Source organism: Muntiacus reevesi, chromosome 14, assembly GCF_963930625.1.
Source record: "Muntiacus reevesi chromosome 14, mMunRee1.1, whole genome shotgun sequence".
Lineage (NCBI taxonomy): Eukaryota > Metazoa > Chordata > Mammalia > Artiodactyla > Cervidae > Muntiacus > Muntiacus reevesi.
Window position 1 is genome coordinate 10,800,995 of NC_089262.1, and position 13,865 is coordinate 10,814,859.

Sequence of the window (13,865 nt, forward strand, 5' to 3'; positions counted from 1 at the left end):
AAGAGATTATATCAGATAGAATGCCTGAAGAACTATGGATGGAGGTTCGTGACATTGTACAGGAGGCAGTGATGAAGACCATCCCCCAAAAAGGAAATGCAAAAAGGCAAAATGGGTGTCTGAGGAGATGTTACAAATAGCTGAGAAAAGAGAAGAAGCTAAAGGCAAAAGAGAAAAGGAAAGATATACTCATCTGAATGCAGAGTTCCGAAGAATAACAAGGAGAGAAAAGAAAGCCTTCCTCAGTGGTCAGTACAAAGAAATGTTATGTGTTTTTATTTGCCTTACAAGCACACAGGTTTATAGACATGTAGAATTGATAGCATTGGTAAAATTAAACATTAGAAATGAATTTTGTTGAAATATCAGTGAAATCTCATAGCTTGTTTGTGTCAAACCATGTTATCTACTATAAATCAGTAACAATTTTGCCTATCATGAAAGATTTGGCAGCTTATGAAAATGTCAGATGTCAGTAAAATGTCTTTGCCAAACAAAAGTCTGATTATAGTGAAGAAAGGTTTACACTGTGGAAGGATTGAGACACTTTCATATAGTTTGGCTTTGCTCTGTTGACAAGAAGGAAAGAGTATTCCAAGGAAACATGACATGACTTCTTATCAGCATGAAGTGGCCTCAGCTATGTTTTCTAAGATAACTAACCTCAAAGAGAGAAAAATGTAGTTAATTTAAAATTCATCAGGTTGCTAACTTCTCAAGATTTGGGAGCAGCAAAGGGGAACCAAGTAAGCACTTGACAAACTCTAAATGAGATGCTTTGTGTTTGAGTATATTTTGTTCAGAAAAAAGAGAAAATATTATCAGAACAATTTGACAAGATGGAGTTTACTCATGACATTTCTTACTTGCTGGATATTTTTAGCTACTTAAATGAGAAAAAAAATTGAGGCTCATTAGGCACCATTAGGTATTTAACAGGAAAACAAACAAACAAACAAAAAATGAAACAAACCAGAAAAAGCCCTAAATGGTAGTTTGTTCCAGCCACCACCCTTGAAAATATCGAAGTCAAAAAATTATGTGAAGTTCTAATAGTTGAGGATGTGCTGCTGCAGGCTGGAGTCAATAGTGATAAATCCCTGTGAATTTCTAGGGCAGGTGGAAGATTTCATATGTTGGAAATTATCATAGGATGTGTTCTGAATGTCATTTTTATCAAATGCTAAGTTTTAAGTCTTTAACGCTTCATTTCATTCAGCCATTCATTTATGTGAACTATGCTTTATTATTTTTTTAACCTGTGTGTGCATGTTTTACTCCTGATAAGAAAGCCACAGTGTCTCATGTCTTCTGTGCCTCACCTGTGTCTCTTCTTAGAGATCATCAATCCCCTGCTTCAGCTGTTCATCCTTTGTTTAATGTTTGTCTCTATCATGAGAATTTAACGGCACAATGGATAGTGCTTTTTGTTTATTTTTCTTAGAATAGCAAAATGTATAAAATCATTGGTCATATATTACCAGTTGAATGAATAAAACCTGTCTTCCTTGATTTAACAAATTTAGAAAATTTTTTTCATCCATCATGTGACCTTTGAAAACCTTAGATTATTGTTCCTTACTTATTCATCCCAACATCTTCTCATAATTTTTTTTTTGTTTTAGTACCTTTGGTTTTTCTAGATGCAAAATTTTTTATCTCACAGTTATCCTAAATTTAATTTTAAGATCAGAGGAATTTAATAAATTAATGTCAAAGACTTTCAGGGATTAAAAGGCTTTGATAACAATGATTTAGCTCACCCATCCCACCAAATCACACTGTGCCTTTAGACTGATAATCATTGTTGTCTTCTGTTGTACAAGTTTTCAGATAATTATGTATTCATTTGTACTGATACTCTATTGACTGATCATGGTAAATGACTACTAGTTCTAGAGCAAGCAAGCCTGAAGTATCAGGAACTTGAGATAGTAAAGTTTTATTTTTCATTAAGTCAAAGTCTAATTGACACTGACTGGTTCTCCAGAAACACCCTTTGTGGAAATATATCTGTAATCCAGTTTCCTATCATATTGTGTTCAGTTGCTTAGTCATGTCTAACTCTTTGTGACCCCATGAACTGTAGCCCTCCACGCTCCTCAGTCCATGGAATTTTTCAGGCAAGAATATTGAAGTCAGTTGCTATTTCCTTCTCCAGGAGATCTTCCCAAACCCAGGAATTGAACCCTTATCTTCTGCATTGTCAGCCAGGTTCTTTACCACTGCACCACTGGGAAACTCCTTCCTATTATGTTAGACAATGACAAATTCAATACCATGTGGCTCCCAAAGTATGTGCACAAGGAGAAGAGAGATCATAAATGAGCATGAAATATGTCCAGGCCCATAAAGCATGCACACCAATGTGTGTATATTTTATTTATGATTTAATTAAGGGAGCACAAAACTAGTATTCAAGGAAAACTGGGAAATACATGTTGTTGCTATTATGCAAACACAACAAGCAGGTGAAGGATGTTATAGAGGTAGTCTCCTGCCCAAATCAATTAAATCATAATTATCTCTTGGAAAAAGAAAAGTAATGATATTGAAAAATGAAACAAAACTTCTAGCTAGATTGATCTTTCATATTGGAAGAAAGTAGATACCAGAGCAGAGTTTAAGTGTATTAGAAGGAAAATAAGATATTATTAACAAATGTACATCAATACATTTAACAACTTAGTTGAAGCTGATAGTCTAAAAACTGACACACGAGAAATAGAAAATCAGAATTATTGAACATATGGAAAAGAAACTGAATTTTATGTTAAAAATCAAGTTTTAAAAACTTCAATGTTGGAGGCTTGCTCAAAGTGTTATTTGAGATAGTATTTTTCCATTTTCCTATTGTCTTTTGGTTTATAGAAATACTTTTTTGCTTGTTTATTGATCTTGTATTCTATAACTTTTAGAAATCTTCATTTATTCTAACAGATTTTGGGGGGTGGTAAATTTGCAAAGATTTTATGTGCACATGCTCATTTATCTTTGGAAAAAGAGAGTTTATATTTTTCTCTTCAAACTGTTTGACTTAGTTTATTTCCTTGTCCATGACTTTGAACTCTTGGCGGAATCTCTAATCAGTCTTGAGGATATATTTCACACATGCTTTTGGATTATTGGCTAATATTTTGTCAAATATTTTTCACACTGATATGCCAAATAGTTCTGCAGTTTTATTTTCTTTTATTATATTTGTCTTATTTTGATACCAGAGTAAGTCAGACCTCATAGAGGAGTAAAATGTATTATTTCTGCTTTTTTTCCTTTAAAGGAATTGCTTGACTAAATTTCCTTTACCTGTGGATAGTTCATTTAAGTCATGTAGGTCATTCATAAAACTAATTAAAACAGCTCCCTTAGCCACCCTAATATAAAAGAGTTACCATATCAGTGTGTGTTCCCATAGCAGACATATATTTATGCGCCACTTTGTTGTGTCTTATTTCTCCCTTTAAAATTCATGAGAACAGAGGTGTGTGTGTGTGTGTGTGTGTGTGTGTGTGTGTGTGTTTGTGTGATGTTTTCATCACCAAATGTGCCTAGAACAACACCTGGCATGATCTAATTATTTAATAATGTTCATTGAATAGATCAATGGACAATTAATTTCTTCTTTTGGCAATATATCCTAAAGAAGTGATCTGAAACATAGCTAATATTTATGGAAAAACAGTGTTCATTGAAATGTCATTGGCCATATTATTAATTGGCCATTGATAATTTGCTTAATAATAAGCAAATTAATCTTATTAAAATTATTAATATGACCTAATGTCATGGTACATGGAATTTTTTAGTGGATTTTTTTAGTACAATTTTAGCCTAGACACATACATGCTGAAGTGTTTTAATGATATTTTGAAATATGTATATAATGTTATCTGTTTTCTTTTATCCAAGGTATATTGAAGCTGCAGAAGTACATTGGAATGGACATGGAGTTGAAATACATCAAAAATATCTCTAGGGTTATGGGGAAATAGATGATACCTTTTTCCTTTAAACTTTCTAATAGAAAATTATCATATTTTCAAATAATTGGTAAGCAAGAAAATATCATTAATTAAAATAGCCTGAGGATAAACAATGTTTTGTTTAATTTTTAGAAAGTGATAAAGTCAAAGTGATAAAGTCACAGATATAATCCTCTCAAGGTTCTAGCTTTTATGCTCCTTTGGAATTATTTTATGACCATGGACTCTGTTTTTGTGCTTAATTACACAACTCACACATTTGCTCTTTTAGCTATGAGAGAAATTAAATTATAAACTATGGATGGAGCAACTTAATCCTATCACCCCAGTTATGTCAAAATTTGTTGTAGAAATTAAATAAAGATCTTAGCTTTAGGTCTCTAAGTGTTTTCAGTAGAAATCCAATTCCCAAGATAATTTACTGTAAATCCATCTGAAACATATACCAAATGCTGCTCACAGAGCCACAATTAACTTGCATTTTGATAATTCTGTATCTGAAGTTAAGAAGCTAATTTCACCTTGTTTAAAACATCATTTCTCGAATTTATTTCATCATTTAACCATATTTAAATTTATGCCTGCTGCTCCAATGCTACTTGAAAGCACACTGTTTTCTTGCCCACCCACATAGAAGAGGCAGCGCAGTGGTTTGACACTTGAGCTCTGAAGATACATTGCTTGGGATTGGAGGTTAGCACCACTGGGGCCAGTTATGTTACTTCCTTGTGCTGCACTTTTAAAATAGGTGATTAAAAAGTAAATAATAACTCTAATCACCTATAGTTTTATGACATTTAAAACTGCAAATTGCGTGTAAAGACTTTAGAGCAATGTTTAACATAGTGCTATGTAGACTTTGGAGAAGGCAATGGCACCCCACTCCAGGACTCTTGCCTGGAAAATCCCAGGAAAGGCAGAGCCTGGTGAACTGCCGACTATGGGGTCGCACCGAGCCGGACACGATTGAAGCGATGCAGCAGCAGCAGCATGTAGACTTTGTCATTTTATTCATGATTAACTCAATCTTTTGGTCTAATCAGTCTTTCAGAGTTTCCTTTTCTTGTAGTGTTCAGTCACCAATTCATGTCCAATTCTTTGTGACCCCACGGACTGCAGCATGCCAGGTTTCCCTGTCCTCCAGTTTCCCAGAGTTTGCTCAAATTCGTGTTCATTGAGTCAGTGATGCCATCCAACTATCTCATCGTCCTCTGCCCTCTTCCCCAGTTGCCTTCAATTTTTCCCAGCATCAGGATCTTTTCCAGTGAGTTGGCTCTTCACATCAGGTGGTCAAAGTTTTGAAGCTGCTACTTCTATGGCATTCTACTCCCATATTGGGGTGATTTCTGCAATTACTGTCCTGTTGGCTTGATGTTTCTCTAAGTCATATTCTCTGTGTGACGCTTGCTTAGGCTAGCCTCTTCACCTTGTCACCACCCAATTCTCATCATCTGTTGTGGAGTGAATATTTTTTCATCTCCCCAACACAAATTCACATGTAAAAATCCTAACCCTTGATGTGATCATACTAGGAGGTAGGACATTTCGGGTTGATTAGGTCATGAGGGTGGCATCCCCATGAATGGGATCAATGCCCTAAAAGAGACTGCAGAGAAATCCCTCAACTATCAGTCCCATGAGAACAGTGAGAAAATGGTCATTTATGAACCAAAAAGAGGATCCTCATCAGACACTGGAACTACAAGGGCTTTGATCTTGGACTTCCCAGCCTCCAGAAATGTGAGACATAATCATTTGTTGTTTAGGCTGCCCAGTCTGTAGTAATTTGCTGCAGTGAGATGACCAGACTAATATGCCAGTACGAGAGGGGACTGTAAGTTATTTTTGATTTGATATTTCTTTCTTCCTCACAAGGCAACAGCTCCACACTCCCATTCAATGCATCCTGGAGTAGGTAGATGCCTCCACCAGCCTTCCTGAGCATCCCCATCCCATACTGGTTTTCCTTTAACTACCACTCTATGATCTCTTGACTATTCCTGAAAGTTTAACGATGTGATGGTATGAGAGATGTGAAGAGACAGAAGCTGTCACGCCAGTAAAACAGATACATAAGAGTGTACTATAGACACATCATGTCTGTTAAACACACTTTCATATCACATGGACAGTCACTCTTCTCTCCTCCTTTATCCTACCCAGATAAATCTGATGTGTATCAGCCCTCTCCACATACGTTAAATAAAATCATGAGACTGATTTCTTTGTGAGTTGTTTCAGTTAATCCCTTTAATTGATGGGAAATTGATTTAAAAGTAATAAGTAAATTGGTCTGTGGTAAAGAAAATGTCAGTTATCAATGTTCCAAACAAATGACTGCTGTTCTCGATGAACATCCCCAAGTTTACAAGGATGTCTTTACAATTCTAGAGAAATAGCAAAGTTCACACATACTGATCTGTATTTTAGTGCTGCTCTCATTAATAGGTCATTTTCTTTACAGCAGGTATTTTCATCTTAAGACAGATATTTGCAGTTGGCCCCATAGTCACTGACATATTGCACGTACTCTAAAAATCCTAAATGGATATCTGTTTAGTGAGAGGATAGAAGCTAATGCCTATTGTTAAACTAGTAGGAAGCCTTTTTCCCCCACCAAATAATTTTTGCATGAATGGATTTTGTTCATACTTTCAGAAGAATTGGCAGTGCGTTAAAAAAAATAAATACTACTTTGGAGGTCATAATGCTGAGTACACAGTAGAAATTTGGGATCAATAATACCCCAATTCTTGTCTGGAAATAAGCATGTAAGTATATCCTTTCTGCTTTGAGATGGTCTCTAGAGGTTTAGTACCAGGAACATAAAATATCAAGCACTGAGCCCCCTTTTCTGTGGGCTTTACCTATTGCAGAACAGTTCCCATTGCAAATGACACAGACATACCAGTTCTGTTTGTGATGAGATTTATTTCTTCTTGCTTGGCAATTATGAATAACCTTTGAAGGAAAAGGAAAACAGCTATAACTTGGCAAAGTCTGTGTACCATTACAGAAATTTCCTCTAAGTTCAAAGAACAAGTAAATATCACTTCCTACAGATATAAAACTCTCTGCCAGAAAAAAAGTAATCACAAGAGTTTTCTCTTGTTTTCGTATTACAGATTGTTTTATAAGGTGTTTGTTTAATTGGTGGATATATGACCTCCAAATTGCCTGAACTTTTTAGATCCTTGAGAAATCTCTGCTTCAACCATCATTTTCATTTCCTTCAGCACTAGTAGTTCAAAATTTTTAAACAGATCAAATCATTTTGAAAAAGACAAACCATCCTTCTTCTGGTGTGGCAGAAGTCCACAGTGTTATGCCCGATGTCCGAATCCCCGAGCGGGAAGAGAGAAGGCTTCCAAGACAATGCAACTCACAAAAAAAGGGAAGTTTATTACTGACTTGAGCCAGGGCCTTCTGCCCCACCCATCACAGTGGTGCAGGGTCAGAAAAACCCCTGAGCCCAAGCTGTTACGAAAATTTATAAGATATGCATAAGCAATTAGTAGCTGGCTTAAGCGGATTGGTTACATGTTTGCAAAGCAATTCTATTGGTACAGACTTTCGCGGGCTTTTTCAAACCTGGGCGTTCGCGGGCTTTTCAGCTCTCCCTTTGTTTCTTACTGGGCGCATATTGATTGGCTGGCTCCAGGTTACCTGATGGGGGTAGGGAATCTTACCATTTCAGGGGAAGCTAAAACTTAGGTCCAGGCTGCCTGTCATGGTATTAACCCTGGCGGCCTCACACACAGTGATACTCTGCATCACTGTGAATTTGAAAAATGCAATTTAGAAACAGAATACAATATCAAAAAGACTACACTAGCCTCTCTGGGGTATTAGACTGAAGGACATTGATGGGGAACATAGTTCACTGTGATTTTTAAATAAGCTCATTATTTTTAAATTTTAGAATGGGTACACACAACAACAGTTTATTTTTTGAAGCACAATGTAAAGAAGAAAAGACACATTTAAAAGATAAGGTAAAGAAAAAAATATCTGATATATCAGAAACACAAATATTTTTAGAAAATTGACAAGGGTACCAAAATAAAGACCCAGAATAAAACGGCATCCATCAAACACAAACTAGAGAAAATCCATTCCACAGACTCCAATTTTATTCTTTACCAGCTTATCCTGAGGCTTACTCTGGTACAATACCGTGTATCTTTCTCAGGAGCTCCTGTACTACCCAGAGTTAAGAATACAAAGAGGTGAATCAGAAGCTGTAAAAATGTACTTAATTGTACAAAAGAAGAGATCTCATTTTTTTTTTTTTCTTTCAGTGCCAGAGAACATAAGTTTCTTAAATCTTGATGGAAAACAGATATTTAGGTGACCAGCATTGTCAATTTCGAATCATTAGCCCTGAAGCCAGTTTAGTTACAAACTTTGTGCTTGTCACTATGGTTAGAATAGCACGCCCAGTGTAGCATGCAGTCTGTCAGCCAGTACACTATGATTCAGGAAATAAAGGAGAGAAAAATGGTCCATTAGAAAAGTATATTGCCATATATGCAAGAAATTTTGCATAAGTACAATGCATATACCATGCTTTTATGTATTTGCCTAAGCAACTTATTCTACTTTTTATTAATATTTTTAAATTTATTTGGCCACACCAGGTCTTAGTTGCAGCACATGGGCTCAGCAATCTTTGTTGAAACATGCAGGGACTTTAGAGTACCATGTGAACCCATGGATGCAGCATGTGAAATCTAGTTCCTTGACCAGGGATTGAACCCAGGCCAATTTCTTTGGAGCATGGAGTCTTAGCTACTGGATCACCAGGGAAGTCTCTAAGTACTTGTTCTTGACTTCTCTGTCTCTTTGGGTTTCTCTCTTCAAATATCTTAACTATTGTATCACCAGAGCCTGACAATGAGAGCTATAATATCTGTAACTAATTAAAAAGATAAAGATCATTTACAGTAGGTTTGTCTGAACATTTTAACTTACCTTCATAAAATATAACTCCAAATATATCATTAAAGAAAGTACTAATAGCATATACTGGAAACATGAGTTCTGCACATCTTTGTGTTTATGTTTGCATGCACATACATTTGTGTGTGTGTGGTGTGTGTGTGAGAGAGAGAGAAAGAGAGAGACGTGTACTAACATCGCCATGTATTAATGGCTTATAGCATACTATGTTATATTCAGGTAATTGCAACAGACAAATGAATCACTAAAGAAGTATTTAATATTACCAGTATAATGTTTTTAAAATAACAGTTTCTTTAAATAATTTCTTTAATTGCTTCCATAAATCTTATTTATGTTCACATATTTATACATGTATTATAAGCATGTAAATAAGATAATACTGAATAAGATAAAAATGAAGATGTAGCAGACCATTATTCGCCACTTATTTCCTTGAATATGCACTCACTAATGCCATACTAATGTTAGGCTAGAGAAGACAGGTTATGCAGCCAGACAATTGAGCTTAAATATAAGCTTTGCCACATACTAGCAATGTGAGGAGATTTATCAGATCTCTATGTGCCACAGTTTTCTCATGTGCAAAATGGGATTAATAAGTGTATTTTTTCAAGTTGCTGTGAAAAATGAGTTGATAATTAAAAGTGCTTAAAATATTGGTTTTGTTAGCTGCAATAACCATCACACTAATAAAAACTGTATATATTTATTTCACACATTATTATTTTTGATTCTAAGAGTTACACAGATAGATTTTCAGTCATATTAAGTATACAATCAATGTGGAAGAAGCAACACTATTGAAGGTTTTCTAATACTCAATACATACTGAATTGTATAATAGTTTGTTTTTACCAAAATGCCATATGAATTCATAAACTCATTTGCCATTTGCTTTTCTCACTAAAAGTTTTAACATGAAATTATGTCCAACTCACCAAGCTTGGCAGTAAACATGCAACATTTGTTTACCTGGTTCTTTTTTATTGGGCTTTCTGCTTGAAAAAGATTATCTGCTCTGGCCCCTAATCAGCATGTCTATTCTGATCACTTCCAGATCTACACATCCAAGTAAGAATGTGATTGAATTAGATGTAAAGACAGAGATAGATAGAGAGACAGAAGAGAGAGAGGGAGGGAGAATGATAGACAGATAGATGACTTGGAAGCACTTTAAAAATAACGCATTCAAAATTCAATATCTCCTCTTTTCCCACCCTGGCTGTCCTTCAACCTCCCCTCATGGGTTAATGGCCCAGACCTGGATCTCAGCCAGTATTTTTGACCTCTCCTCTATCACTTGGTCCAGGTTCATTATTTGGGCCCTCCTGATTTCATCTCCTAAAGAATTTTCAATCTCCCCCTTCCCACCAACTCCTTCAATACTTCTGTGAATTAAGGAATGATCAACTCTGAGCTGCTCTACTAAAGAGACTTTCTGACTATCCTCTCTACAATTCCCACATCAACAGAAAGGGGAAAAAAATCACAATATGAGAGTTGTGAGTTGTTTTATTTGGAGGCAAAATGAGAACTATAACCTGGAAGACAGCATCTCAGAGAGGTCTGAGAAACTATTTCAAACTGCTCCAAAGAGGTAGGGGAAAAGGTCAGTATACATGTGATTTTGGTGAAGCAGGAGTACATTCAGTCAGGTACACATTCTTGCAGAAGTTTTCTGCTGGTCTTGTGAAGGTTACTGCTAGTTATGTAGAACAGAGGTCAACATTAATGTTTTTAGTGCTTTTCTAGATATGAGGAGATGCCAGAATCGGGGTCATAAAATATCTTGAATATCTGCATCTCTATTTCTCCTGGCAAATACTCTTAATGTTTCTCATCACAAGAAAAAAAATAAAGTTTTGCAACTATGCATGGTGATAAATGTTAACTAGACTTTCTGTGTTGAACATATTGCAATGTACACAAATATCAAATTATTATGTTTTACACCTGAAACAAATATAAATTTTATGTAATTTGTACCTTGAAATAAAAAAGGAAAATATCACACAAAAATGTCTTAGAGGAAAGATATTATTCTTATATCAGTTTAAAACTGAGGAGACTGAGAAATGGGAACTTTAAATAATAGTTCTAGGTTATATAGTTAGAAGTGGGCTTCCCAGATATCTCAATGATAAAGAATAAACTTGCCAATTCAGGAAACTCTGGTTCAGTCCTTGACTCAGGAAGATCCCCTGGAAAAGGAAATGGCAATCCACTCTAATATTCTTATTGGGAAATTCCATGGATGGGGGAGCCTGGTAGGCTGCAGTCCATGGGGTCACAAAGAGTCGGACATGACTGAGCGACTTCACTTTCTTTCTATAGTTCCTTTTGGAGAAGGAAATGGCAACCCACTCCAGTGTTCTTGCCTGCACAATCCCATGGATGGAGGGGCCTGGTGGGCTACAGTCTATGGGGTTGCAAAGAGTAGGACACAACTAAGCAACTGACACACACACACACGCAAAGTGCAAAAGATTAGGAAGATAGAAGGCCAGACCCTGCAACAAAATTGTGACACCAGATACTGCTGTGAACAGATTTGGATAAAAAGATTGGCCTTGGAATCAGAACAAAAGGACAGAAGTGGCAATAGGTAAGTGAGAAATAGGGCAGCTCTGTAGGCTTACAGGGGTGATGCCAAATTCTGGCTCTTCACTTAAATCTTAGCAAGTGTGGACTTGTTATTTAAACTTGTACATTAATGATTTATTCATTTGCTAAATAGCTATGGCACTATCTACCTTCAAGGTGTTTGGGGAATTAATATTATTTGTAAAACTCTTGGCACAGTTTCTGACATGTGAGAGATGACAGGGTTTTGCCTTTAGCTTGGTTGCTACTTCTAGTGTTAGTACAACAAATGCTGCTGCTATTGTATACAATGCAAAATATATACTGAAGATGAATTCCTAGTTTTGATGGCTGAATTGGTACTGGAAAAATGAGAAAGACAAAGCTGAAACAGTTCTTGAAGATTTTAAACCAAGGTTACTGCATATCAAGCAAATGAACAGAGGGTAATATTTTTACATGGTAAAACATGATGTAGCTTTAAAAATACCATTTCAACTTTATAGTTTCTGGGATGTTTTATTGACATGCAAAGGAGAAAATATGTTTCATGTATTTTTTGTTTATTTTATTATTACTTCTAAGAATTCTTTGGTTAACTAGTAGCTTCTGAATAGTCAGTGTTGAAGAATTAACAAGTACTAGGAAGTGAGTAAGTGTTTCCCTGATGGCTCAGACAGTAAAGAATCTGCCTGCAATATGGGAGACCTGAGTTCAATCCCTAGGTTGGAAATATCCCTGGAGGAGGTTATGGCAGCCCACTCCAGTATTCTTGCTTGGAGAATCCTCATGGACAGAGGAGCCTGGCTGGCTATGACCCATAAGTTTGTAAAGAGTCAGACACGACTGAGTGATAAAGCACACAGGAAGTGAATAATCAGTGTGATTAGGAATGTGAAATCATGTTATGATATAAAATATACTACTACATTAAAGAATACACCTTCAATGCAGAAGACTCAGGTTTGATCCCTGGGTAGGGAAGATCCCCTGAGAAGGAAATGGCAACCCACTTCAGTATTCTTGCCTGGAAAATCCCATGGAGAGAGGAGCCTGGTGGGCTATAGTCCATAGGTTGCCAAGAGTCTGATACAACTTAGTGATTGAACAACAGATACTACTACTAATATTGCTGTTGAAATTGCATTTTAATATTATTGAAATCACATAAGCAAATGTTGAAGACACTAGGGACTTTAACTTTAAGCATATAAATCTAGAACAGAGGTTTTCAAGTTTAGCACTATTAACATTTTGGGTTGGATAATTCCTCATTTGGAAAGGGGTGGTCAGGTATCAGTTCAGTCACTCAGTCGTGTCAGCTCTGATTAAAAAGATTTGGTGTGGAGCATCAGCTCCCCTGAAGGGAGCATTCAGTTCAGTTTAGTTCAGTCACTCAGTGGTGTCCGACGCTTTGCGACCCCATGAACCGCCAGGCCTCCCTGTCTATCACCAACTCCCGGAGTCTAACCAAACCCATGTCCATCGAGTCAATGATGCCATCCAACCATCTCATCCTCTGTCGTCTCCTTCTCCTCCTGCCCCCAATCCCTACCAGCATCAGGGTCTTTCCAATGAGTCAACTCTTCGCATGAGGTGGCCAAAGTATTGGAGTTTCAGCTTCAGCATCAGTCCTTCCAATGAACACCCTGGACTGAAATCCTTTAGGGTGGACTGGTTGGATCTCCTTGCAGTCCAAGGGATTCTCAAGAGTCTTCTCCAACACCACAGTTCAGAAGTATCAATTTTTCAGTGCTCAGTTTTCTTTATAGTCAACTCTCACATCCATACATGACCACTGGAAAAACCATAGCCTTGACTAGACAGACCTTTGTTGACAAAGTCATGTCTGCTTAACAATATGCTGTCTAGGTTGGTCATAGCTTTCCTTCCAAGGAGCAAGCATCTTTCAATTTCATGGCTGCAATCACCATCTGCAGTGATTTTGGAGCCCAGAAAAATAAAGTTTGACACTGTTTCCACTGTTTCCCCATCTATTTGCCATGAAGTGAATAACTGTTTTATAAACGATATGATGTTTAAGATTCTACCTGCCCTCTGCCTACTAAATGCTGCAACCAACACTTTCTCATTTACCAATTGGGACAAACAAAATGCTATAGACTTTAGTAAATTGCTCCCACTTTAGAATCAGTGATGTAGCCAAAATTTTAATGCCTTTTTTGATAAAATATCTTTTTTTTCCCTTGCCAAGAAATCATGTGTACTAAAAGTAGATCTTTTTTCTTCTGAAAACTGTTCCCCATCCTCCTTTTAAATCTGTATCACCCACTCCAGCAAGGGATTTCTGAGTTGAGATGTTTATCATACCAT